Source organism: Amblyomma americanum, chromosome 3 (genome assembly GCF_052857255.1).
Source record: "Amblyomma americanum isolate KBUSLIRL-KWMA chromosome 3, ASM5285725v1, whole genome shotgun sequence".
NCBI classification, from domain to species: domain Eukaryota; kingdom Metazoa; phylum Arthropoda; class Arachnida; order Ixodida; family Ixodidae; genus Amblyomma; species Amblyomma americanum.
Genome location: NC_135499.1, coordinates 73,262,631 through 73,287,508, shown reverse-complemented (window position 1 = coordinate 73,287,508; position 24,878 = coordinate 73,262,631).

Sequence of the window (24,878 nt, the reverse complement as noted above, 5' to 3'; positions counted from 1 at the left end):
AACGCGAAAATGGCGGCCGAAGGAAGGAATATGAAATGGTATATAGGGACGTAGAAGGCGTTCACGATGACCACGGGAACGTCCATCTTGGCAGGGCAAAAGATAGGCTGCGACGCGTTGAGAAGTTGCAGCAGTAGTGCGGCTCTGGCACGCTTCATCGCTAGCAGCATCCCTGGGTAGCGACGATCACGCAGAGAAATAAGAGCGGTGCTTGTCTAGCTGCGGGGTCGCCGACAGATTCTCGGAGAGCCCCACAATCTTCTCCAGGTTGTATAGTCGGCGAACCGCCCTCTCGTGTCCTGGCTCTTCGATGCGGTGCAACGAGAGGTGTGCCTGCCGCTTTGCTTTCCCAAGGAGCATGCCAATAATTGCCCTCCACTAGTCGAATACCGCAGGAAGCCGGCTACAATCATGGCATATAAGGGCGACTGAGTGCAGCGCTACCCGATCCAATGTTTGAGCGAATGCTCTACATTGACTTCCCAACCACCAGCCAGTAATGGCATGCAAGGTTATTGCATGCCTTCTTTGGCATTCCTTGGCTATTCAGTATTACCCATAAAAGATTCCCCATTGGCTTATTTATCACAGGCAGCCGGGCCAACTCACCGGATATTCAATATTTTCCGCCAAAGCTTATCCACTGGTTGTCTATCACAGGAATCCAGCCACACTCGCTGGCTACCCAATATTACCCACCCAAGCTAATCCACTGAATGTTCGCGTCCAGCCCCTCACTGGCTACCGAATATTTCCCACCTAAGTTTACCCACTGGTTGTTCAAGGCATGCCTCCAGGCACACTCACTACCAGTGCATTTAGTCTTTCCCCAACATTGTTTACTATGCAGTGAGTTGTTGCGTTGAGGGGTTGAGTCCTACAGGAGGGGTTAGCCTTGCTTTATCTGCCGGCAATTGCTCCACCGCAGCGTCCCTTCTATATTAACAATGTCGCATCTACCCCGCTATGCGCACAGTCTCTTATATTAGCACACATTCTCTCCCGAAGACACCATCCACACAGTCTACTCCAGAAGTCACCATCTCTGCACGTATTCAGTCACAGAACAACATAGGCCATTGTTGTGCCACAATCCATACACACATTCACTCTCAGTAAAACGTAGGCCACTCCGGAAGACACCATATACGCACACATTCAATCACAGTAGGCCATAGTCCGTTCCTGGTGTGACCATTTAGAAACAAGATTCGTGCTCAGCAGAAATGTTAAAAGAAGGCGTGCAGCCTCCCTTCTGCATGTCTGGTTTCCACACGGGTAGACAATGTCCGGAACTGTGCTGTGACGGGTTCCTGTCTTTTTGAAGGAAGCGAACATCACATGCCTTTCCGCGTTGTACTCTGGGCAGTACAGATTATAATGTTCGATATCCTTACACACACCATATAAAGAGCAGAGCGGAGACGATGCTATGCCGGTCTTATGCATCCATGCAGTAGTGCGAGCAGAGGCCGTGCGAATCCAATGTACAAGGGTCGCCTGAGATCTTCTCAGTCCCTTGGTCACATATGGCTTGTGGGACGCACTCCACGGGGTACTCAAGTGATCCAGCACCGTTTTCCTGCAGAGACTTTTTCCATCTTGAGGTACTTTTTTTGATGGAATCCTTGAGAGAGCTTTATGGGCGAGACTGTCAGCCACCTCATTACCGTTGACTCCTATGTGAGAGGGCACCCATTGGAAATATAGAGTAAAGCCTCTGCTGTGCAGATTCTGCAACAAGTGCAGACAGCTTATAGACAAGGCGTCAGTAGGGAATCACCGCTCTAACCTCTGAAGGGCAGATTTTGAATCAGTTAGGATGACAAGAGGTAGAGCCGGACAAGACCCTAACTTCCGTAAAGCCGCCTCAATAGCAACACGTTCAGCTGTTGTGGAGGATACGACAGCAGTACAGCGTACGGACCCCTTACAGTCCAAAGAAGGAATGTAAAAACCCGCTGCGCTAGCTTGTTCGACCTTGTCCACAGAACCATCCGTGAAAATTTGAAGATGGCAGGCATACTCCGTTTCCAAGTGTTCCAGTACAAGTGAACGCGTTGCTGCCAAAGGAGAGCTGCGCTTTGCACTCACATGGGGAATTGTAACCTTACAGTCGAGGGTCGGAAAAGACCAGAGGGGTTTCAACAGTTTCCTTTGCCTTCGGACATTAATGCCTAAAGAACTAAGAGTATTGAGTGCCAAGTAAGCATTCGACTCATATCTCTTGCAGAGCCGCTGGAGAAGGGATCGCCCAGCTACCGTCTCTCCTAGGCGGTCAAGATGCATTAGTAGTCTCTGAGAAACGATAAGGCTAAGAGGTTTCGATAGGGACTCATGAAGTACTGCCTTATTTGCAGCCGCCTGAGGAACTCCAGTGGCTTTTCTTAGGCCCTTTCTGTGGACAACTTCGAGACGTTCAAGTTGTGATGCCGAGGGGGAAATTAAAGGTAATTGATACATTCTGCGACTGACCACCAGCGCTTCATGAAGTTTCACCATTGAAGAAGGATGGTTTCCCCATTACTCACGTGCAGTTCTACGGATCACATTGAGACGAGAAGATATAGATGAAACAATCGCGTCTACAGCTTTTCGCCACTGTAGACGGGAGTCAATAATGACGCCCAGGAAACGCGTGTGGTCGAATTGACGGATGCAAGAGTGACCGAGACCTATCTTCAACCGCGCTTGACGTCTTCCTACACCTGGAAATAGAACAAAGCCGGATTTTTCCACTGACAGAGACAACCCCAAACCTTGAAGGTAAGCTTGTTCCGAAAGTAGAGCCTGTCGAGCTATCAGGGCTAAGCGCTTGTGTTGGTAGCCAGTAATCCAAATACAGATGTCGTCAGCATAAAGTGACATACGCACTTGCCTGCAACTTTTTTCCAACGAATCGGGAAGGCCAGCCATTACGGCGTTAAAGAGCGTGGGGGAAAGAACACTTCCTTGAGGCACACCTCGTGATAGAACCCTTTCGGTGCTTAACATACTCCCTAACCGTACACGAACCGCGCGATCACTAATAAACTTGTAAATGAATCTTAACATATGGCCATGTATGCCCATGCCTTGCAAACTGTTTAGAATTGAGCTCTGAAGCACGCTGTCGTAACCTTTCGCAACGTCAAGAAAAATGGCTATGGTGGAAAGGCCGAAAGCCCTCTGGTGTTCAATGTGACTGATCAAGTCTAAGACGCTATCTTGGGCACTAAGACCTCGACGGAATCCTGTCATACATGTTGGTAGTCCCTTGCTGTCCTCAAGCCACCACGATAAGAGTTCATTTACCAGCATCTCCATCAACTTAGCTACACAGGAGGTCAATGACACAAGGCGATACGAGGCAAGGTCTGTCATGTCTTTGCCAGGCTTCAGTACTGCAACTACATGTGCCACCTTCCATGACGGAGGAACATCGCCAGTCTCCCAAACTAGATTGATGAAGTTGAGGAGCTCCTTCCTGAGTTGCAAGGGCAGATTATTCAGCATTTGATTGGTGATGCCGTCGGGACCTGGTGCACACCGGCGCCGCAGGCCACGGAGCACAGTTTGAAGCTCACGAAGCGCGAACGGGACGTCCATGATAGACCTGGAGGATGGAGGAGGTGTATATATGTTTACTCCAGAATCAGCGCGTACGAGTGTGTCTGCAAATTCCTCTGCCAAGCAAGCAATAGGTTTTTCCTTGCGTATTGCAACAGCGTCAAAAGGCTTCGAAGGGCGAGATTCTCCAGCAAGGCTGCCAATAACTCGCCATATTCTCGTCATCGGTGAGAATGCAGTCAAACTAGCACATAATGAGGCCCATTGCGACCTGTACAGCTTGCTCGTGTGCCGTCTAATAGCATAATTCAGCCTGTTGAAGGTCGTCTTCAAGTCCCTGTCGTCCTTCTTCCGCACGAGTTGGTGCTCCGCCATTCTTCTCGCTGCGCAAAGGTTCCTGAGTTTTAAATCCGGGGCCGGAAAATGATCAGGTAACTTGACAGCCGTAGTTGCTGCTAGTTTACTAGAAATCATTTTGTCAACATCACCAGAAACACGTTCTAGGTGCTCTCTGTACTTGTCCCAGTTGACCACATTGCTAATTTTAGGACCATGCATACGAAAGTCGGCAGCAAACACAAAAATCGGATACTGATCAATTCCCATGCGGTCAGGCGCTGTTGACCAACTCACGCGGACGTCAGGTGAATGCATTCTCAGGTCTCTAGTTGTCGCTGAGGCTGGAAGCCGGAAGAAAGTGGGGCTTCCGTCATTGGCAACACACAGGTCCAAGCTGTCAATAACCTCTACGAGTTTGCGTCCACGGGAATCCGTGGTCCTGTCACCTCAAACGGCATGATGGGCGTTGAAAACACCACAGATTATTCTAGGAGCTGGGCAGCGGTCGCAGAGCTGCTGTAGAAACAAATCTAATGCTACCTTCTTCCGTGGAGACACAGATGCAATAGAAAGGGTTCAAGAGCCGAGCTGTATTCTCACAGCCGCTACCCCAATGTCATCCGTGCAAAATTCGGCAACGCTTATAGAAACATGTGGCATTTCCCTTCTTATGTAAAGCGCAGCACTTCCTGCAGGAAATGACTTTATGGTGCAGTTTTTATGGGCGACATATCCAGTCAAACGTCTCCCGCTTGGCAGGCCAGCTTCTTCTGACAGGGCCAATACTGGAACACAAGTCTCTTTCAAGAATAGTTTTAGTTCAGCGAACCGACTTAAAATCCCAGCGCAGTTCCACTGCAATATAAACGGCACTTTTCGGTGCATATGAAATCCACGAGGATTTAACCCCATCCAATTTAGTTCGCAAGGAAGTTTGCTGCGAAGGTGGTAATTAGGGACTCAAAAGAAAACACCAGCTGTAGGACGTTCTTCAGGTTACCAGGCGCCATCGCTGGAACATGTGAACGCAGGGCCCCAAAGAAAACATGGTCAGATATACATTGATTTTTGAGCTCCTTATTTTGCGCAACGCACTCACAACATCGACAAAAGATGCCGACGGGGACACACTCTTGGCCGCAGTAGCTGGTTATTTTGTCACTTGTGCATATGAGGGTCCCCCTTGCCGTGGAGTTTGGCTGTGATCCGGCCGCTCAGGAACATGGACACTTATTGCTGGAGGTCGAACAGCCGACTCGCGCGCACTGGGCCTGGGCGTCTTGCTGGACTCAGGTCTCTTAGGGACATTGTTGGGCAACGCAACAACATCAGACTCCAGCACTGGGAACTCGTCTAATCCTGGGACAGGCGTCTCAGTCGGTGGGATTTTTGGACAAGCAATAAAGGATATCCGACGGTGCAGAGCGCTCACACGGAAGGGGCAGCCTCTGAAACTCGCCAGATGATCGCCACCGCAATTGGCGCAAGCCAAATCTGCCTTGCAGGTTTTAAAGTCGTGGTCGCCTCCGCGCCGCTTACAGCGTCGATTCTTTGTGCAAACTTTGACCACGTGCCCAAACCGTTGGCATCTAAAACACCGTGGAGGAGCTTCAGTGAAATCTGCAGCTGCGTGTTTTGTGAATCCCAGATCAATTTTTTCGGGGCCCTCTGAGTTGGGAGCGAACCTCAACACGATAGAGTTGGTAGGTTTCGCAGCCCATTGTTTTCCTGGAGACTCCACACGACGCACAAGTCGTTTCACGTGCAGTACACCTTGTGGTTTCAGATAATCAAGTAGGTCGCGTTCTGAATACCACTTTGGTACACGCCTAATAACAAAGGTGTTCTTCATGTAGGAATGGGGCAACCGCACGTTAACTTTGATGCCAAAAATCTGAGATCTCTGCATGAGCTTGTCAACCTGCTCTTCCGTCGAGACATCCAGCTGAAGAGCCCCGTGCATGGTGAACCGACTTCGAATCGGAGCTGACCCAAGCAGTGATTGAATGACCGCGAAAAGTAAGATGGGATTCTTCTCTCTTAAATCAACCCTCTTTTCTGTGGGCTCAACCGCTACCGGGATCCCTACCGTTCGTTGCTTGCGATGACTCACCAACTTGAAGCCCTCGTTGTCTACGTCAGCCATATCGGCCACTGACTCGTCACCGTCCACGATCGTTGACGATCAGCCCCACTAAGCGATGAGGTCTCGCTGGACGGGTGGTCGAGTCCATGTTCTGGTCGCTCCACAGCTTGGGAAGCCATGGCCGCCTCTTCCGAGCCAGCCTCTTTTGAATGGCGTGGTCCCTTAAGGCTTGCCGGCGCCGGAGCGGCAGTACTCTTCCCTTAGGGACAGTGCCGCCTTGTAGACGCTGCCGTCCTCGAATATTCAATTAAAACGAGGTAAATTAGGGAAAAGTAGGTAAATAAACAGAGCTGAGGTGACAGGCGATCGAACAACGTCTTCGTCTTCCTCTTCCTGTTCATTATGCATTCTGTGTTTATATGCAATGTGTTTACTATGCATTCTGTGCGTCGAACTGTCAAATCCATCTGTGATGATTGTTTCGTTTTGGCAACCATTGTCTATGCAATGAGTTTTTAAATGTTACGTTCAGTTGTTACATGCACTGAAAATGAGTAAAACAACAAGTTGAATGTTTGGACATTTAACAAACATAAAAAGAGCGGGCATGTGGAGGCTGCGTGGAAGCTACTATTTAGTCCTGTAGGGTCTCATGAGGGTTCGACCGCCTCGTCAAAGGGTCTGCTGCTGGAGCAAGCCCCGGGTTCATGGGAGCGGCTGTACTGACGGCAGACCCAGGTGCTATCCTAGCCAGCACCTCAGCCATGCGCTTTTTACGCCCGCCTTCCCGGGGAAGGTCACAAGCTGCGGGCAGCCGCCTTCCGACGTAGGCCTGGACAACTTGCAAGCTGGCTTCTTTTCGGTGATGGCATGTGCACATAAAAACCGCAAAAGAAAATGTTATTTGTATAATTGGTTTTTTGGGGGGAAAGGAAATGGCGCAGGATCTGGCTTATATATTTGGCAAAGTGCATTTTGGATAATAGAAGCTAGGATAGCTAGTATAAGCAGTCAGAATTAGAAATAAAAATATCACGTGTAGCCTATCTGCAGAGCCTTGTCAAAATAAAGGCTTTCAAGCTGAGCTTGAGCTGGACGGCAAGACCCATAATTGCCTTGATAACACTGGCCGGAGCCTCTGGCAGCCTGCGGTCCCCTAGCTGGAGGAGCTGCCGGCGCTCAAACGAAGAAGCAAATAATTGTGAAGACAAATTTGAAATCACAAAAATAGAATCTCTTCTGCGACAAAAACAAACTCCTCGGCAAGTTGGTCATGCAGTTGAGGCTTACAGCGCAAAAAGGAAAGAGCTTCAAGAAGCAAAGCGATCCTTGTCTCTTTTCTTTTGCAAAAGCATGATATCTGCGTGTCTCACAAACTAGTTTCAACGAGCAGCCGCTTTCTACCACTACCCAAAGACAGCGTCCCCACAGAAAAACATTCGGATGTAATTTACAAAATATCATGCTCCATGTGCCCGGCCTCATTCACCGGCTAGACAAAAAGCCTCGATCAGAGAATAAGGCAACACAAGAATGACGCCTGGTCAATGAATTCGGAACACACCACTGTCGCCGAGTACTGTGAACGCATCAACCACAGAATCGCCTTTGGAGATGACTGTGTTGGACGTGAAGCATAGTCTGCTCAAGAGGAGCCACGCTTAGTCATGGAATATCCGGTTCGCGAAGGTAACTGAATATGGCTCTGGGAAAGCTCTCCTCTGCGTTGTTAATAGACTTCGCCATGTGTTACCAGAATGAAAACGAACGCCGTTCCTTGCTGCTACTGGCTCGCATTTCAGTCACCCTTTAAGAAGGGAACGAGTTGATCTCGAAACGTTCGGTTGACGATAAATTATTTGCTATGTTAGTGTTTTCCAACTTTTGTTTCCTTTCAAGATTCTAACTTTAACAGTATAACCATTGCACAAAATCTCTGCTCAAAACATGCTCTCTTAATAAAACACGTTGTGGGGCAAGTTGCTGATGCATTCTTTTCTTGAATTTAGACAGCGCTCTATGTGTATTCGTCTAAATATGTAGCGTTGGTGAGAGCTGCGCCACTTCGAGAGAGCTGCGCCGAAGACGTGAAACTCACTAATTGTATGCAATCTGCACCGGTACCGACGACCCATCGGTTTGTTGTCATTCAAAATATGATTGGGAAAAGGATCAAAAGTGAAGCGCACACAAAATCCCATGTGTCGCGAATCGGTAACGCGTCCCCGACTGCCGAAGCGGAACGCTATTGCGTGCAGGTTTGAACGAAAAAAAAAGAGATCAGACAAAACAAAACGAAGCCGTATTTATAATTTAAAGGAAAAGAGCCGATAGAAAACGAAAACAAGAAAAACACACTTATTGGAGGAAAAACGTGTGCTGTGCGATGTCAGAGCACGTTAAAGATCCCCAGGTGGTCGAAATTATTCCGGAGCCCTCCACTACGGCACCTCCTTCTTCCCTTCTTCTTTCACTCCCTCCCTTGTCCCTTCCCTTACGGCGCGGTTCAGGTGTCCAACGATATATGAGACAGATACTGCGCCATTTCCTTTCCCCAAAAGCCAATTATTATTATTAAAAACACACTGAACACGCATACAAGAGTACAGAACACAGGAAAGAGTTCACTAGGTACTCAGCGTCCTAGGTTAAGCGGGGATGCATTGCACACACGACGGACGTGGGTGAATGTAGTGCGACGCGTCGCTGGCGATGCGTCGATGGAAGCGGCGAGAAATAGCCAGGAACACAGGGACACACCGGTGGTCTCCTGTAAATAGCCCGCAGAACTTGGCAGCAGCAGGAAAAACGTAGCCAGGCCCCGTCGACGGCATCCCGAAACGCCGGAGGCTTAAAGCAGGCTATCCAGAGTGCCTTCCGGCAGCACGAACCCTCAGTCCATCGGCTGCCACCTCAACGCTTGCAAAGAACGCATGAGTCTTGCTTCGGTGATACAAGAGAGGTCCATGGCAGAATGGACCCAACGTCTGACGGCTGCTACCTCCGCGCTTGAATGGCCCGACCTCCGCTGTGCTGTCTCCCTTAACACCTCGGTTTTCTGACACATCAGGTCTACGCTCCTCGTGCTCGCCACACTCTTCGTCACCGTCGCCTCGCACACACCATTCACACGCGCGCACGCGCAGCGCTCCGCTGTCCGACGCACCACTGTCAACGCACCGCGTTCAAAAATCCACGATCATTTGCTGTGCACCTGACATATGCCCCCCTTTCGAAAAAGTTTTTCTCGGAAAAAACTACTGCCTGTGCACACAACACGAATTTTCACGTGGAAAGCAGGCAAACGCCGTTGATGCACGAACACTAATGTTCACGTAATAAACTGTCAAGTTAGACGCCGCCGTAGTCACCGGAGGCACTTTACACAGTGACACATGGAGGCACATGGAAATGCGCACAGAGGGAACGTGAAGCCAAACCTTACACATGTGGCAAAAGGGGAAGTAAAGGCAGTACAAAATATCAGACATAAATTTTAAACATGTCCGTACCAAGGATGAAGGTGAATATGAAGATAAGAACCCATAACCAGAAGAAGGGAAAAAATAACGCATAAACACTACCAGGCTGCATTTGCACAGGTAACAATTGCAAACACCAGATAGTAGCACTGCACATTGGGCATCCCCCTCCGGCAATTTATAAACGACTCGTGCAATCAACGCCTACGTTTTTCAAATCTGTCACCTTCTTCGAGTACGACAAAAGAAGATGCCTGCACAGTCTCTTGGGACGCACGCTTTTCGTATCTTTTCAGCATATTGATGTGGAATAGCTTCTTAGTGTGGCCCAAGTCGATCCAGTAATCCACGTCCTTCTTTTTTCCGCAAACCACAAATGGACCTTTCCACTGCATTAGCAGTTTGTTGTGGCTACTCGGCAAAAGAATGAGGGCACGATCTCCAAACCTTAAATGCCGCTTCTAGGTGTTCCTGTCATATTACTTCTTGTGAGACTATTGGGCACGCAACAAATTTTGATGTGCCGCTCAAACTTGCTCGAGACGTTCCCCTAGACCGAGAATGTAACCATATGTCGTCTTCGTGTCTTCTCCCAGCTCTTCCCTTGTCCAGAACTCTCTGAGCACTGCGAGCGGTTCTCGCACATGTCGTCCAAATGTCAGCTCAAACTGAGAAAACCTCAGACCCGACTGTGGCAACTCTCTGTAGGCGAACAGAAGAGGAGCTATATAGTACTCCGATGCTTTGGGCTGCTCCTGACTGAGCTTCCGCAGCATCTGCTTGAGTGTGCCGTTAAAGTTCTCCGCCAAACCATTTCACATTGGATGATAAGGGGTCGTGCTGAGATGTTTCACCCCCAAGTAATCATTGAGCTCTCTCATCATTCGGGAAGTGAAACATGAGCCCTGGTCACAAAGCATCTCTATCGGAAAACCAATTCGTGAAAACATCTCCCCCACACCTTCTGCCGCGGTCGCTGAATCTATCTTTTGCAAAACCACGGCGTCGGGATACCATGTGGCATAATTGACGAGAGTGAAAATATATTTATTCCCTTTCACCGATGTGGGCGACAGCAGACCGATATTTTCGACAGCGACCCGACCAAACGGTGTGTCGATAAGAGGCATGCGTCCAAATGGAGCTTTCCCTGCTTTGCCTTTCGGGCATGTCCTTTCGCAGGTGTCGCACGACCTGACATGCATTTTAACCTCCTCCTGCACTCCTCCAGAACTCGATCTGTAGTCTTCTTGATGCCCTGATGCCCCGCCAACTAGCTATCGTCGGCAAACCGTAACACCTGCTTGGGAAGAACTACCTGTCGAACCTCTCTGCCAGAGGCGAGATGATAGAGGCGATACAGCAACCCCTTTTCGACAGAATACGAGTGCGAAGTGCCGTGCTTGCCATGGAACACCTTTCCTACTTTCATCCAACACGCCTCCCATGACTAATCGTCCCTTTGCTCTGTTTCTAGCATTTCGTTGGTGAACCTCATGGGACAAACGCTTAAAGCAGTATTTTCCCGCCTTCGTCCGGAACCTTCCTTTCCAGGCAACACCACTTTTGGACCCTCGCCCTCACCATTTTCACTGGCAACCTTGACATTGTCTCTCAGGACGCAAGTTAGCACCGCCCTCCGTTTTCTTCCAATTAATATCTGGATTTGACGATTCACGGGCCTCCGGTATATTTCCAATTATGCCATCGTACACTGGTGTCTCCATGCATTTCACCAGGGCCGTTCCAGTGAAATAATGGGAAGCGATATAGGGTTCTTCCACGGAAACTTCCAGACTACTGACATCAACAAGGAGTATTGTAGGTCTCGAGCCGGTGAGAGCTGAGTCAGGAACTAGGGCTCTCCGTACAACCACCGTATTGCTCCCAGTGTCCCGTAGAACACGTACGGGTAGCCCTTGGAGCTCTCCCTCTAGGACAGGCAGGTGCTGTGCGCCTGCAGGTTTTTTCCTGACAAGACCGGCCACAACCTTATGCTCATTTAGTTCTAGACTACCTGCTGTTGTGGACACCGTTTTAGGCGCAACACACTCTGGCTGAACACAACAGGACGATTGCCTCTGGTGTTTACGCTTTCTTGAGCAGGAACTTACATAATGCCCTGTTTTTCGACAATAAACGCAATAAAGCTGTTATGGCTTAGAGCGACAGTCGGCATCCTTATGTCTAGGTCGGTTACAAATATAGACACCTTCCTGACTGTCTACATGATGGTACATCCTTCTCTTTCGGAATGCCCACCTCGAACGACTCTTTGAACAAAGTTTGCCGCTGGGCCTCTAGAAAGTTTTCTGCTGCCTGAACCATTTTTCCCAGCGTGTTGCACTCTCTTTCTCGAAAGAAAATCGCCAGACGGCTATGACAGCTCCTCATAGAGTAACATACTTACGTAAAGAGCGGACACTCAAGCCGCTTCGCGGCCGAGCAAAAAAAGGGTCTGACCACCCGCTAGGCGGCCTATGTTTGCTTCCACTCTACTTGAAAGGTCGACAGCTTATCGCACGACGACCGGGTTGCATCCAAGCGTTCCATTTCCATTGAGATGTTGGGGGTCCTGTCATGCGCCGCAGGTTACGCCCACCTCAGCGTGCTTTTCAACGCGTCGCCTCATTTTTCCGGTAAGTTGTTTTCTTTTGCTTGCAGGATTAATTTTGATGTTTCTTGAGCTACGAACATTGTACCAAGTCATTTGTTATGCTGCGTGAACGCATTTTGCACCTGTAGCATATAATATGAGCCGTGGGCCATCCGTTTGTTGTTATACTGTCTTTTCCGGAAGAGCATGTGCATTACTTCGAAAGCGTAATTTTCAAACAGTCACTCGCGACAAGTTCGGTTTAAAACGCAGAATTTATCGATGGCTCACCCGTATCGTAACCTAAACCTTTTATATGGCGATGGTCGAACAGTGTAATGCACATTTGATATCGACCACGTGAAAATACCTTCGTCACAGAGGAAGTGGGCAGTTTTGATCGTGATCGGTCACATCCTAATCTGGCCCCAATATGCCCCGATCGCGTTTGAGCTGCGTTTAGGAATAGTTGACTGCCATGAAAGCATCGGAATCAAGCTGCCCGATTGCGTTTGAGCTGCGATCAGGAGTAGTTGACTGTCATTGGAGCATCAGAATCCAGCTGCCCCATTGCGTCCGAAAGCTACTATGTGCTTTTTAGGTGTCATAGAGTGCTAGGAAACGAACAGCAAAAGAGAGAAGCCTAAAATATCAACAAGCAAGGTTGTTTTAGACTCCAGTACAAGAAATGCTAATACCTTTTATTCAGGAATAATATCTCACATCTGTGCCGATACCGCCGACATGTTGTGCATCAGAAAATTTCAGGTGATCGGCATTGATAGGTATGTTTTTTAGCAATAATACCAAATCGAGATATTTTTTTCTGGAAAAAGTTATATACAAGAAATTTTCTCTGCCAACTTGGAAAATTTTGTTGGGTGTTTCGCGCCTACTTAGTGACATCTGCTGCGCTAGGGCTGTTCTTACTCCCGATCCTTGGACCGCTATATCAGCGATGATTTTCCATCGCGATTGAAAGTCGGATCCCGGTCGAGGGCTCGATAAGAATCGGAAGTGCCCACGTGAAGGGGTATAAGAAAATCGCTTCGGATACTGCTATCTACGCAATCATTACGACAGTGTGCCATCACTGTAAAGTGAAAGTTTATCACTGGTCCGTACCGCATATAGGTACGGTGTGAAAGAAAACCATAAAGACAACCATTGACTATAGTCAATGCTTTATAAACAAAAAATTAGTTTACGTCAGCTCGCTTCCGCAATATATTGTAGCTAGTAAGACGGAATTTTTATGAACGATATGTTAAAATGCTTGCCTGCAAACATATTATAAATAACTCATCAGCGAGTTTATTTTCTTTTCTGCCTTTTTTCTTGTTGCCATATATTTCTCTTTGCCGTTTTATGACTACAACTATCTCTACAGTACGTACACAAGCACGCACTAATATGCCACGGAGTGCATTAAATTACGGGAGCTGCAGCTGCATTTCATGTTGTGGGAACAACGGGCGAAGACAAAGGAACCCGCGGGGCCGCGACGAAGTTCTTCCGCATTCCTGAAGACAGCATGTGATTAACGCCTTTTCTGTGTACTTTGAAGAAAATATAAAACAGTTCCGCCAATCTCTTGTTAGAACCGGCTACTATGCGGTAAAATCTCGGAGGATGATATTAGCGGTCCGACCACCCGCTCGGGGCGATGGCGGCAGTGTAGTACCTCGGCTGCAGGGCCCTACAGAAGTGTCCGCTCTTTACGTAAGTAAGTTTCTCTATGAGCTCCTCGTGAACTGTTCGGTCACCACCAAGTCATGTAAATCACTGCACGTTGTGGCCGTTCCCGACATCTCGAACCATCGACCGGAAAGACTGAACAAGCCTGCTGCGTTTTGCCTGCCTGTTCCTTTATCTAGCGGCTTACTTTCACGAAGCCTTTCGCGATAAGCCTCTGCTGCGAACCAAAATGTTGCAGCAGGGCTAGTTTTGCCTTATCATAATCTATTGAATCTATGGGAGACAATCGACCGAACACACGGAGAGCCTCCCCAGTCCAAGACATATGAGTGCTGTAGCCCATTTTTCTTTGGGTCAGCTTTGCCCTTCTGCAGTACGCTCAAAACGTTTGAGGTATGCATCCAAGTTATCCCTACTATCATCAAAAGGCGGGATTAGCCTGTGTGGGCTAACTGCTGCTGAGGGCCCCGGTGCGGGTTCTTGATTACCCCGCCAACTTCTGCGAGCCTTAACAGGAGCTGCAGTCTACGCTCTTCAGCCTCTGCTAGCGACTTTGGATGCTCGCGTTTGGCTTGTGCTTTACGCACTTCAGGCTCTGCTTACGGCTTGGCGTGCTCGCGTTCGGCTTCTGCTTTACGCTCATCAGTCTCTGCTTGCGCCTTGGCATGCTCGCGTTCCGCTTCTGCTAGGGCCTTGGCGTTGTTAGGTGCGGGGCTTCTATCCCGTAGCAGGGAACCGGTGTTGGGGGATTGCGCTTCGATCCCACTGCTGCCACCAGTTGTTAGGTGTGGGGCTTCTATCCCGTAGCAGGGAACCGGTGTTGGGGGGATTGCGCTTCGATCCCACCGCTGACACCCAGTTGTTAGGAGTGGGGCTTCTGTCCCGATAGCAGGCCACCGGTGTTGAGGGATTGCGCTTCGATCCCACCGCTGCCACCAGTTGTTAGATGCGGGCCCCTGGTTCGCTTGTGCCGTCTCTCGCTCAGGTCGGTGTCCCCGGGTTCCGGATCGGGAGACTGCTGTTGTGGGGTGACGAAGAGATGAGAGGGTCTTCGAGGTGGAGGAAAATACTGAAAGGGTTTATTTACATTTTTACATAGTTCGAAAGAGTGAATCGGGAGTGGCTGATCACACGCCAGATCGCTGCTTAAATAGGGTCCCCTGTCCCCAGGTCCTTAGTTGGGGAATTTAGTTCATTAAAAATGCGTCCAATCACTGTGACGTCGATCACGTGTCCAGTCTTTAGGGTCCGCCTTACAGGACGGCCCCAACAACACACTGTAGCCACTTCTGGCAAGTTATGGTCTGCGCTCTCCAGGCAGCAGTGATGAATAGCCCGAAGGGGGTCCCATGGCAGCGTCGAAGGTCAGTCACCTGCACTTCACAGCGGTAGCGTGGGAACTAAAGGTTGCCACTGCAGTTTGCAGAAGGTTCCACGTATAAGGAAAAGCACAGTCTAAGGCGAAGTTGTTTTCAAAGCACGAGGATTCCGGCGACGTGGGCTTAGTCAAACACGGCCGCATTTGCCACGGCTCATTTGCAACCCCGCCGCTCGCCGGCTCCCCCGCCGTCCTCTCCGGGAGAAAGATTTCCCGGGTGGGTCCGGCGTTTAGAACAAACCACAGGTTCACCAAAGCCGTTCTCAGACAGCGGACGGCCGTTTCACCCCGTACACAGCAGGGGGGGGGGGGGGGGAGGTCCCTAGTAGACGCCACCACCTGCACTCGTGGCGCTGCAACCCCGTCGACGGCCCTTTGAAGCCTCTGTCGATTGATGCTTCTCAGTGGCTTGAATATTCTTGGCATGTTGGCGTCTCCAAATGTAACAACTCCTCCGCGGCCAGGACAATCTCGATCGGGCAGTGGTCACAATCACTGCTCGAGGAGAGATGACGAGTTGCAGCGTGGGAGGCCCTTCTTGATCTCTGTGAGCACAGAACGGAGTCGTAAACCTCGTACAACAGAGGCATTAGTGAAACCAACCACTCAACATTGCGCCACTCCCCAGGCAGTGCCCAAAATTCACCCGAGAGCCGCCAGGCTGTTATGCAAAACGACTGCATTGTCGACATTAACGTAAGCACAAAATTTTGTAGCTGACAGCAATAGTCTCGGCTACTACGATCAGCTTCCATGTCTGCCAAATTCGCTGCCAAGGCCCGATTCGCCGTACACGACTTGTGGAGGGCTGGCAAATTTGAAAGCAAAACTAGAATAAACAAACAAACGAGCACCTCAATTTTTCTCGAAATTAGGCTGAAGAGAGCGTCCGCGTCTCATCTGATGTCGCCAAAGACAGACTGCCAAGTTGTACAATACGCGGTGGTGTTTCAAAGCCCACAAATTCTTGATTAGAAACTATTCCTTATCACTCAAAGCTCTGATCCCCTTATACCACCAGGATACCGATAGATTGCTTAAAATTTGGCCCCCGCTCCAATTAATCCACTGGCTTTTTTCAAAGAAGCTTGGCGCTCGAGTCTAATAATCAACTTTTCTAGTTGAACTCGCAAAGGTGCGACTGCGCATCGCAATCCTTACTCCTTCCCGTACTGGCGAGAGACGTCTCTTAAACTCAATTAGTCAGTCATGCGCCTCGTCACTATCACTTGTACAGAAAGCTGCTAAAGCTGTTCTCCGCAGAAGTCAGTAGCCTCACTTCGTTCGCTTAATCTTTGAATACCAAAATCGGCTAGCTAACCTAGCGCCGCTAAACACAGGTACTCAAATGGGCACAAATACACGTACTTTCATTGCCCCTGAAATGCGTTAGCTACTGCCGCGAATGAGACAAACGTTTACCTAACTATGGCCCCCAACAAAACTTGTCGTCCGGTATCTGCTAAAGATACAAAGCGAAACGTGTGCTCAAAACTCAAACCCAAAGAAATTTGCTTACTCGAAACGGTTCTACATAAGCAAACAGCTCATCGTCAACTCGGGAACGGTCTTCGCTGCAATCCTGTGAGTGCCTTTATTACTTGCTAGCATCCCAAATTGACACACGTCCTTTCTAACCCAAAGGCACCAATCACCATTATTTAACTTTTAAAAAACAGTAACACTTGATCAAATCCAAATTTTTAACCTAAAACAAAGTAGCATTTCCTTCACCGTTTTTACACGCACACACAAAAAAAGAGGAATAAAAAAAACTACTTCGAACTGCTACGCGGGGTCAAACATGGCTCACCACCCCCGCGTCGAAAGGATTAGCCCTTCAGCCACGCCCGCCGGGGTCGCGCTCTGACTGATTGTACGACTGTCAACTCGTGACAAAGGGCAACTGAAAGAAGGCATTCCTGATCGCTACTATCATCTCCACAGTCCCTCGACGCGCCCAAAAGGCCCTGGTTGCCCATGCAGTGCCGATAACCGATTCCGGGCGACGGACAGCGACCGGAGCGAGAAGCTGCTCTCTCTTCTCGCCCCAAGCTAGCCCGCCTACCATTTCGCCCTGCAGCGCTTCCTCGAATACAGTGCGGAAAGTGCAGGAGGCATCCTTCTCCAGAGCGCGCGCTGAACATGCTTGCGTGCGCGGTCTCTGTTGCTGGAACCCTGCGCTCGCATGCGTCGGGTGTCCCACAGTCTAGCGCCTTCTGATCTTTCGGGTAGATTTCCTTTCTTCCTTACTGCCTTTCTGTTAGGTCGGGGGGTCTGTGCCTTCCCGCTGGCCGATGCCCTTTGAAAAGCCTCGCCCCTGTTCTGCTTGCAAGATGCGCTTTTCTCTTTCTGTTACTGCGGTCACCTTTAGAAGCACCTGCGCGTGCCGCCTGACCAGTAACTTTGGCTACAAGATTACAAGGTCCAATGCGGGAAGGTTTTTCTTTCCCTTCTGCCGCATTTCCATGTGTGCTAACATTGGCAACTGTCTGCGCAATTAATTTTAGGGCTTGACAATTCAACCGCTTTTTCTTGGTCCTTGCCCTATTCCTGTTTCTACGCCTAGACACTTCCGTTTGTGTCTCCTGATCACAACTAGCTTGATCTAGTTTTACAGAGGCACCTCGGAGACATTCATCCAATTGCAAACTGGCCGCTTTGCCTTCGCAGATCAGTGTCAGCTCCACACTGCTAACTCACGGACCTTCCGCTGCCCCCGAGTTGGCAGTTCGCTTCCCTGAAGGCAGTCCTCCACCGCCCGCTTATCGGCTTGAGCGCTTACCCCTGAAACGCCCTGCTCGTCTGCAATGGAGTTTTCGTCCTCTGTCGCCGCGTGGATTTCGATACTGCGTTTCAACATTACAGCTCCGCAGTCTTCCTGGCGGTTGTGCGCTGTTTCACAGTACTGTCTTACATCGTCACGTCAGTCCAACTGGAACGATCCGGCCTGACTCGCTCTCTCTGGAGTCTTGCCTCTCGAGATCTCATCATCCAGTTTCTCTAGCTCATACGTGTGCGCTGTTTCACAATACTGTTTTACGTCGTCACGTCTATCTAATTGGAACGATCCGGCCTGACTCGCTCTCTCTGGAGTCTTGGCTCTCGAGATCTCATCTTCCAGTTTCTTTATCTCATGCGCAAGCTGCAACCTTCTGAGCTCCCGTTCCTCTTGCTCGGCCGCTAGCCGTTGCTTTCGCTCCGCTTTGAAGAGTTCCCATGTATTGCTAATTATTTCCTCGGCGGTTTCCAAGAGCAATTTGCAAATTTCCGACTTTTTTATCTTAACCCCTACATCTACACCCAACTCTTCGCACAATGACAGCAAATCTTTCCTTAGCAACTTCATTAAATCCATGTTTGCTGCTCTAAGCTTTGAATTTGCTGAACAACTGTTGATGTGAGCTACACGCACTCAGACTCACTGATCAACTTCCCTCGACTCTCAGCAGTTCAATGTATTAACCCAAACAATTGAAGCCTGGAGAATCTCAAGCAAAGTTCAAGCACTCGCCCATGGAAGCAACATCACGCCGCATGATATGGTCGATCCCACCGCTGCCAACCAGTTGTTAGGTGCGGGGCTTCTATCCCGATAGCAGGCCACCGGTGTTGGGGGATTGCGCTTCGATCCCACCGCTGCCACCAGTTGTTAGATGCGGGCCCCTGGTTCGCCTGTGCCGTCTCTCGCTCAGGTCGGTGTCCCCGGGTTCCGGATCAGGAGACTGCTGTTGTGGGGTGACGAAGAGATGAGAGGGTATTCGAGGTGGAGAAGATACTGAAAGGGTTTATTTACATTTTTACATAGTTCGAAAGAGTGAATCGGGAGCTGGCTGATCACACGCTAGATCGCTGCTTAAATAGGGTCCCCTGTCCCCAGGTCCATAGTTGGGGAATTTAGTTCATTAAAAATGCGTCCAATCACTGTGACGTCGATCACGTGTCCAGTCTTTAGGGTCCGCCTTCCAGGACGGCCCCAACAACACACTCTTGCCACTTCTGGCAAGTTATGGTCCGCGCTCTCCAGGCAGCAGTGATGAATAGCCCGAAGGGGGTCCCATGGCAGCGTCGAAGGTCAGTCACCTGCACTTCACAGCGGTAGCGTGGGAACTAAAGGTTGCCACTGCAGTTTGCAGAAGGTTCCACGTATAAGGAAAAGCACAGTCTAAGACGAAGTTGTTTTCGAAGCACGAGGATTCTGGCGACGTTGACTTAGTCAAACACGGCCGCATTTGCCACGGCTCATTTGCAACCCCGCCGCTCGCCGGCTCCCCCGCCGTCCCTTCCGGGAGAAAGATTTCCCGGGTGGGCCCTCGTTTAGAACAAACCACAGGTTCACCAAAGTCGTTCTCAGGCAGCGGACGGCCGTTTCACCCCGTAAACAGCAGGGGGGGGGGGGGGGAGGTTCCTTGTAGACGCCACCACCTGCACTCGTGGCGCTGCAACCCCGTCGACGGCCCTTTGAAGCCTCTGTCGATTGATGCTTCTCAGTGGCTTGAATATTCTTGGCATGTTGGCGTCTCCAAATGTAACAGCGTGCTCGCGTTCGGCTGCACGTGCAGCCCGTTCCTTCTACTCAGCGACAACCCATTTTTGCAGCCCGACATCTCTCAACCCCATTCATTCACGCAACTCGATCAAATCCTTTACTGTTTCCATCGTTTCTTTTTACGAACCCACGAAAGGAAAAAAAACACAATTTCGTCCTGTGGCGCGAACGCCAATTGTCGTTAAGTGGTAACGAGTCCCCGTTCGCCAAAGGGGAACGCTATCACGTGCAGGTTAGAACGAACCGACAAAGATATCAGAGAAAACAAAACGAAGCCGTATTCATAATTTAAAGGAAAACAGCCGATACGAAGCGAAAACAAGAAAAACACACACTCAACGCGCGTACAACACTACAGAATAAAGGAAAGAGTTTACCAGGTACTGAGCGTCCCAGGCGAAGCAAGGATGCCTTGCAGACAGGGCAGACGCGGGTGGTTGTAGAGCGACGCATCGCTGGCCTTAGCGTCGAATGAAGCGACGGAAGGGAGCCCGGTGGTAGTAGGAGCGGAGAGGAACACAGGGAGAGGCCGGCGGTCTCCCGCCATAGAACTTGGCAGCAGCCGGGGAATCGTAGCCAGATCGCGTCGACGGCGGCTCGAAATGCCAGAGGCTTAAAGCAGGCTATCCAAGAGTGCCTTTCGGCTTCCATTCCACGCTGGCAAGGAACACAGGAGACTTGCGTCGGTGATCCAAGGGAGGTTCACGGCAGCACGGACCCAACGTCCGACGGCTGCCACCTCCGCGATTGAATGACACGATCTCCGCTGCACTCTCTGCCTTCACACCTCGCTTTTCTGACACGTCAGCTCTCCGCTCCTCGTGCTCGCCACGCTCTTCGCTGCCGTCGCCTCGCACACACCATTCACACGCGCAACGCTGGGCTGGCACGCGCAGCGCTCCGCTGTCCGACGCACCACTGTCGAAGCACCGCGTTCAAAAATCCCCGATAATTTAGTGTGTACCTCACCCCATGACAGCTGAATCCCATATAAAGCAAAATATCACTCCCAAACAAGAATTTCTTGGATTAAATGTAATCTCCACAGGTGCGCAATGACCCGTCGGTTTGCTTTTATCAAACCAAATATTGTCCAAAATCAGCGATGAAATATAGGGATGAAGAATTCAACTATACAGGGTGTGTCACCTGATTTTCAGCAATTTATTAACATACTCATTTTGAGTTAGAATGCGCTTTTTTTCGGCACATCATTGATAGTGGTATAATGCATCAGAGTGGGCTCGGAAGCACGCCAGCGATGGCCTGTGCTTGCTTTCCACGCTTCTTCTCGGTGCAGTTCGTCGGACTTTGGGGCTTGCAGATGTTGGAGCCCTCCAGACACCGTGTCCCGTGCAAAGCATACGCTTTCGAGTCAGGTCCTGGTGAAACAGTACAGCTTTCCTGGTGTCATGCAGTGGAACATTTCCGGTCTTCAAATCTCCAGTTCGGCGACAGCGCACCTCGTCCCGCGCAGCTTGTGCAAGACCACCGACCGTATCTGCAAGCACCATGGCTTTCCCTTAGCCATCTGAACACCGGAACCACCGTTTTAGATTCTGCGCATACATGAATTCTGTTAAAAAGCCAACGCGGAGCGGCGCACTCTTCAGTGGGCTCGGCAGCAGGCCAGCGATGGCCTGTGCTTGCTTTCCACGCTTCTCCTTGGTGCAGGTAATGAACCCTTATTCCCTTTGCTCTAAGCCAACTAGCAACTGTGCGCTCTTCGTGCTGCCGGCGTGTTTGCTCTATTATGCGTGGCTGTGCGCATATGCTATTACAGATGCTCATGCTAGCAGGTGATATTGAATCAAATCCCGGTCCCAACGAGCAGATTCTTAGTGTTCTGAAAGAGCTACAATCTCGGCAGATGGTAATGCTAGAGATACTAAAGTCAGTTGAAATGATACTCGCCGATCATGACAAACAATTTAGCGCAGTTAAGGCGCAACTAGATAAAATTGACACAGCTTGTGCTGGTATTGATGACATGCACAATGAATTAGGAAAACTGCATGAGATAACCAGTGAAAATACCGCACAGATCAATGTACTGTCTGCCCGAATAAACTATGCAGAAAACCGATCGAGAAGAAACAATCTTGTGTTCTATGGCGTCGAAGATAAAGATAAAGAAACGTGGCTTGATTCTGAGAACGTCATCATATCACATTGCAATCAGTATTTAGATATAACCTACGCGAAATTGAGCGTGCGCATCGTATTGGGTCTTTCCAAACTAGCAAATACAGGCCTATAATCATGAAGTTTGCTCACATTAAAGACCAAGAGCGAGTCCTGCCTTCCGCTCGGAAATTTAAAGATGCAGGATACGCCGTCGCTCAAGATCTTGCTCCAAGCACGCGCCTTGCCCAGAAACGCCTCATTGAGTTTGGAAAGGCCCGAAAACTTCGTTACAAGTTGTGACAAGAAAAGCTTTTCACAAGTGAAAAATCATACTATTTAGACTACATTCCCAACCAGCTCGTTGAGGAATGCTCGTAGCCATTATTAAAATCAAAGTGTAGACCGCATTCACCACACCGTCACCCTTTATCATTTCTGCTTGCTAACATTCGGAGTGTTATTCCCAAGCGTGTTGTGCAGTCTAATAGGTTCATCTTCATGCGATATCTTGCTACAACTGAAACATGGCTTAACACATCCGTTCGTGATACCAAGATTCTTCCGTTCCTCTCAGATTCCGACGTATTGCGAAAGGATAGACCCGATGATGTCCGCGCTGGAGGCATACTAATCGCCACTATACGGGATCTACATTGCTCGCTTATCAACCTTTCGTCACAACTGGAAATGATTTGGCTTCGATTCGATGCTAACGCAACCGACCACTCTCATTGGCATTTGCTATAGGCCCCCTAGTGCTGATAGTTCTTTCACCCCTTTATTCTATGACGCCCTGAATACTTTAACAAAAACATATCCAAACAGTCCTGTCCTTCTGTTTGGTGATTTTAATTTTCCTACTACAGACTGGTTCCATCCTGGCTCTTCATTATATAAATTTAGCCTGGCTAGCGACTTCTTAAACGTGTATAACATTTGGCTTAACGCAGCTCGTCACTGATCCCACACGCGCTATTGATCACTCGTCTAACATTTAAGACATCGTAATAACTACGCATCCGGAAAACTTTACTCCTATCACCATGTTGCGCGGTTTCAGCGACCATCTGACGATACATGTTTTTATTGCAACGAAGTAAAGAAACAAAAAGATCGAAAAACACTAACGCTTCATGGTAAAGTGGACTACGTCAGCATGAATCGCGAATTATCAGAAGACTTCGACTTGTTCGCAGCTAACTTTTCACAAAATTCTCCCGAGTCCAACTTGTTGCATTTCAAAACAAAGATCCATCGACTTATATATGTGCACATTCCCACCATTACAATACCTGAAAGAATAACGTCACCATGGTTTAATGTAACCCTAAAGCGACTAAATAACAAGACAAAACGCCTGTTTCGGTCGGCCAAAGCAACTAACTCTCTTTGCACATGGGAGAAGTATTACGCAGCCTCGAAAGAATATGACAGACTAACCGCGCAAACTAAACAGATTTTTTTCCACTACTTTACCATCCATGCTGCACGCTAACCCACAGCGATTTTGGAAAATTATCAGCCCTTATCAATGGAATAAGGTCACACTTAATAACAGTTCTCAATCTGCGATTCATATCACTGAGGTTGCAGGTTGTCTAAACGCAGGATTTAGTTCGGTTTTTACTAATGAACCACTTGAGTTTTCCTGATCCACCATACTTTACGCATCCTCTCATGCAAAACATCACATCTGATCCCACCGGCATTGTCAAAATAATTGAATCACTGAAAAACTCGTACCCGCCGCGGTGGCTCAGTGGTTAGGGCGCTCGACTACTGATCCGGAGTTCCCGCGTTCGAACCCGACCGCGGCGGCTGCGTTTTTATGGAGGAAAAACGCTAAGGCGTCCGTGTGCTGTGCGATGGCAGCGCACGTTAAAGATCCCCAGGTGGTCGAAATTATTCCGGAGCCCTCCACTACGGCACCTCTTCTTCCTTTCTCCTTTCACTTCCTCCTTTATTCTTTTCCTTACGGCGCGGTTCAGGTGTCCAACGATATATGAGACAGATACTTCGCCATTTCCTTTCCTCAAAAACCAATTATTATTACTGAAAAACTCGTCATCCGCTGGTGTGGACGGTATAAACGCGAAAGTGCTGAAAAATACTAAACATATGTAAAACATTTTCTTATCACTTATATTCCAGGACACATTCAACACTGGTTTAATTCCACATGCCTAGCAGGTGGCCAAGGTCATCCCAGTCTTCTAGAAAGGAAGCCAATCATCACCGAGTAACTACCGCCCCATTTCCATAACAAGCGTCTCTTGTAAAATAATGGAACATGTATTATACTCGCATATTGCTAACTTCATAACATCCGTCAATTTTTTTCACCCAAGTCAGCATGGTTTTTGCAAAAATTATTCCTGTGACTCTCAACTTGTTCTTTTCCTGCACGAATTATATTTAAACCTAGATAGCAACATCCTAACTGACGCATTATTTTTAGACTTCGAAAAAGCGTTCGATAAGGTCCCCCCATGGTCGTGTCCTGTTAAAGTTATCACGTTTTAATCTTCATCCATGCGTTCTTAACTGGATTCGAGGGTTTTTTAACTAGCCGCCAGCAATTCCTGTATGCCAACTCACACCCTTCGTCCTTAACACCGGTGGTGTCAGACGTACAGCAAGGTACCGTACTTGGGCCGCTCCTATTCTTGATGTATATTCATGGCCTACCTTGTAATATTTCATCTAATATCCGACTCTTCGCCGATGATTGTCATTCACCGAGCAATTACTAACTCTGCCGACCATTTGGCATTACAAACTGACCTTACTCACATACAGGACTGGTGTAAATCTTGGCTGATGTCGTTAAATGTTTCTAAAACCGTGTTAATGCCTATTCACCGACGTCGTAATTACGTTGAGCCCAATTATACTATCAATAACATGCAAATGGGAACATCTTGAACATTCAAATACCTCGGTGTGCAGATCTCTCGCGACCCAACATGGACTGCTCATGTTAACCACAAAATAAACTCTGCTAATCGTAAGTCAGGCTATTTACGTCGTAACCTTTCGCTCGCTCCACCTTCTATTAAACAGCTTGCTTTTCA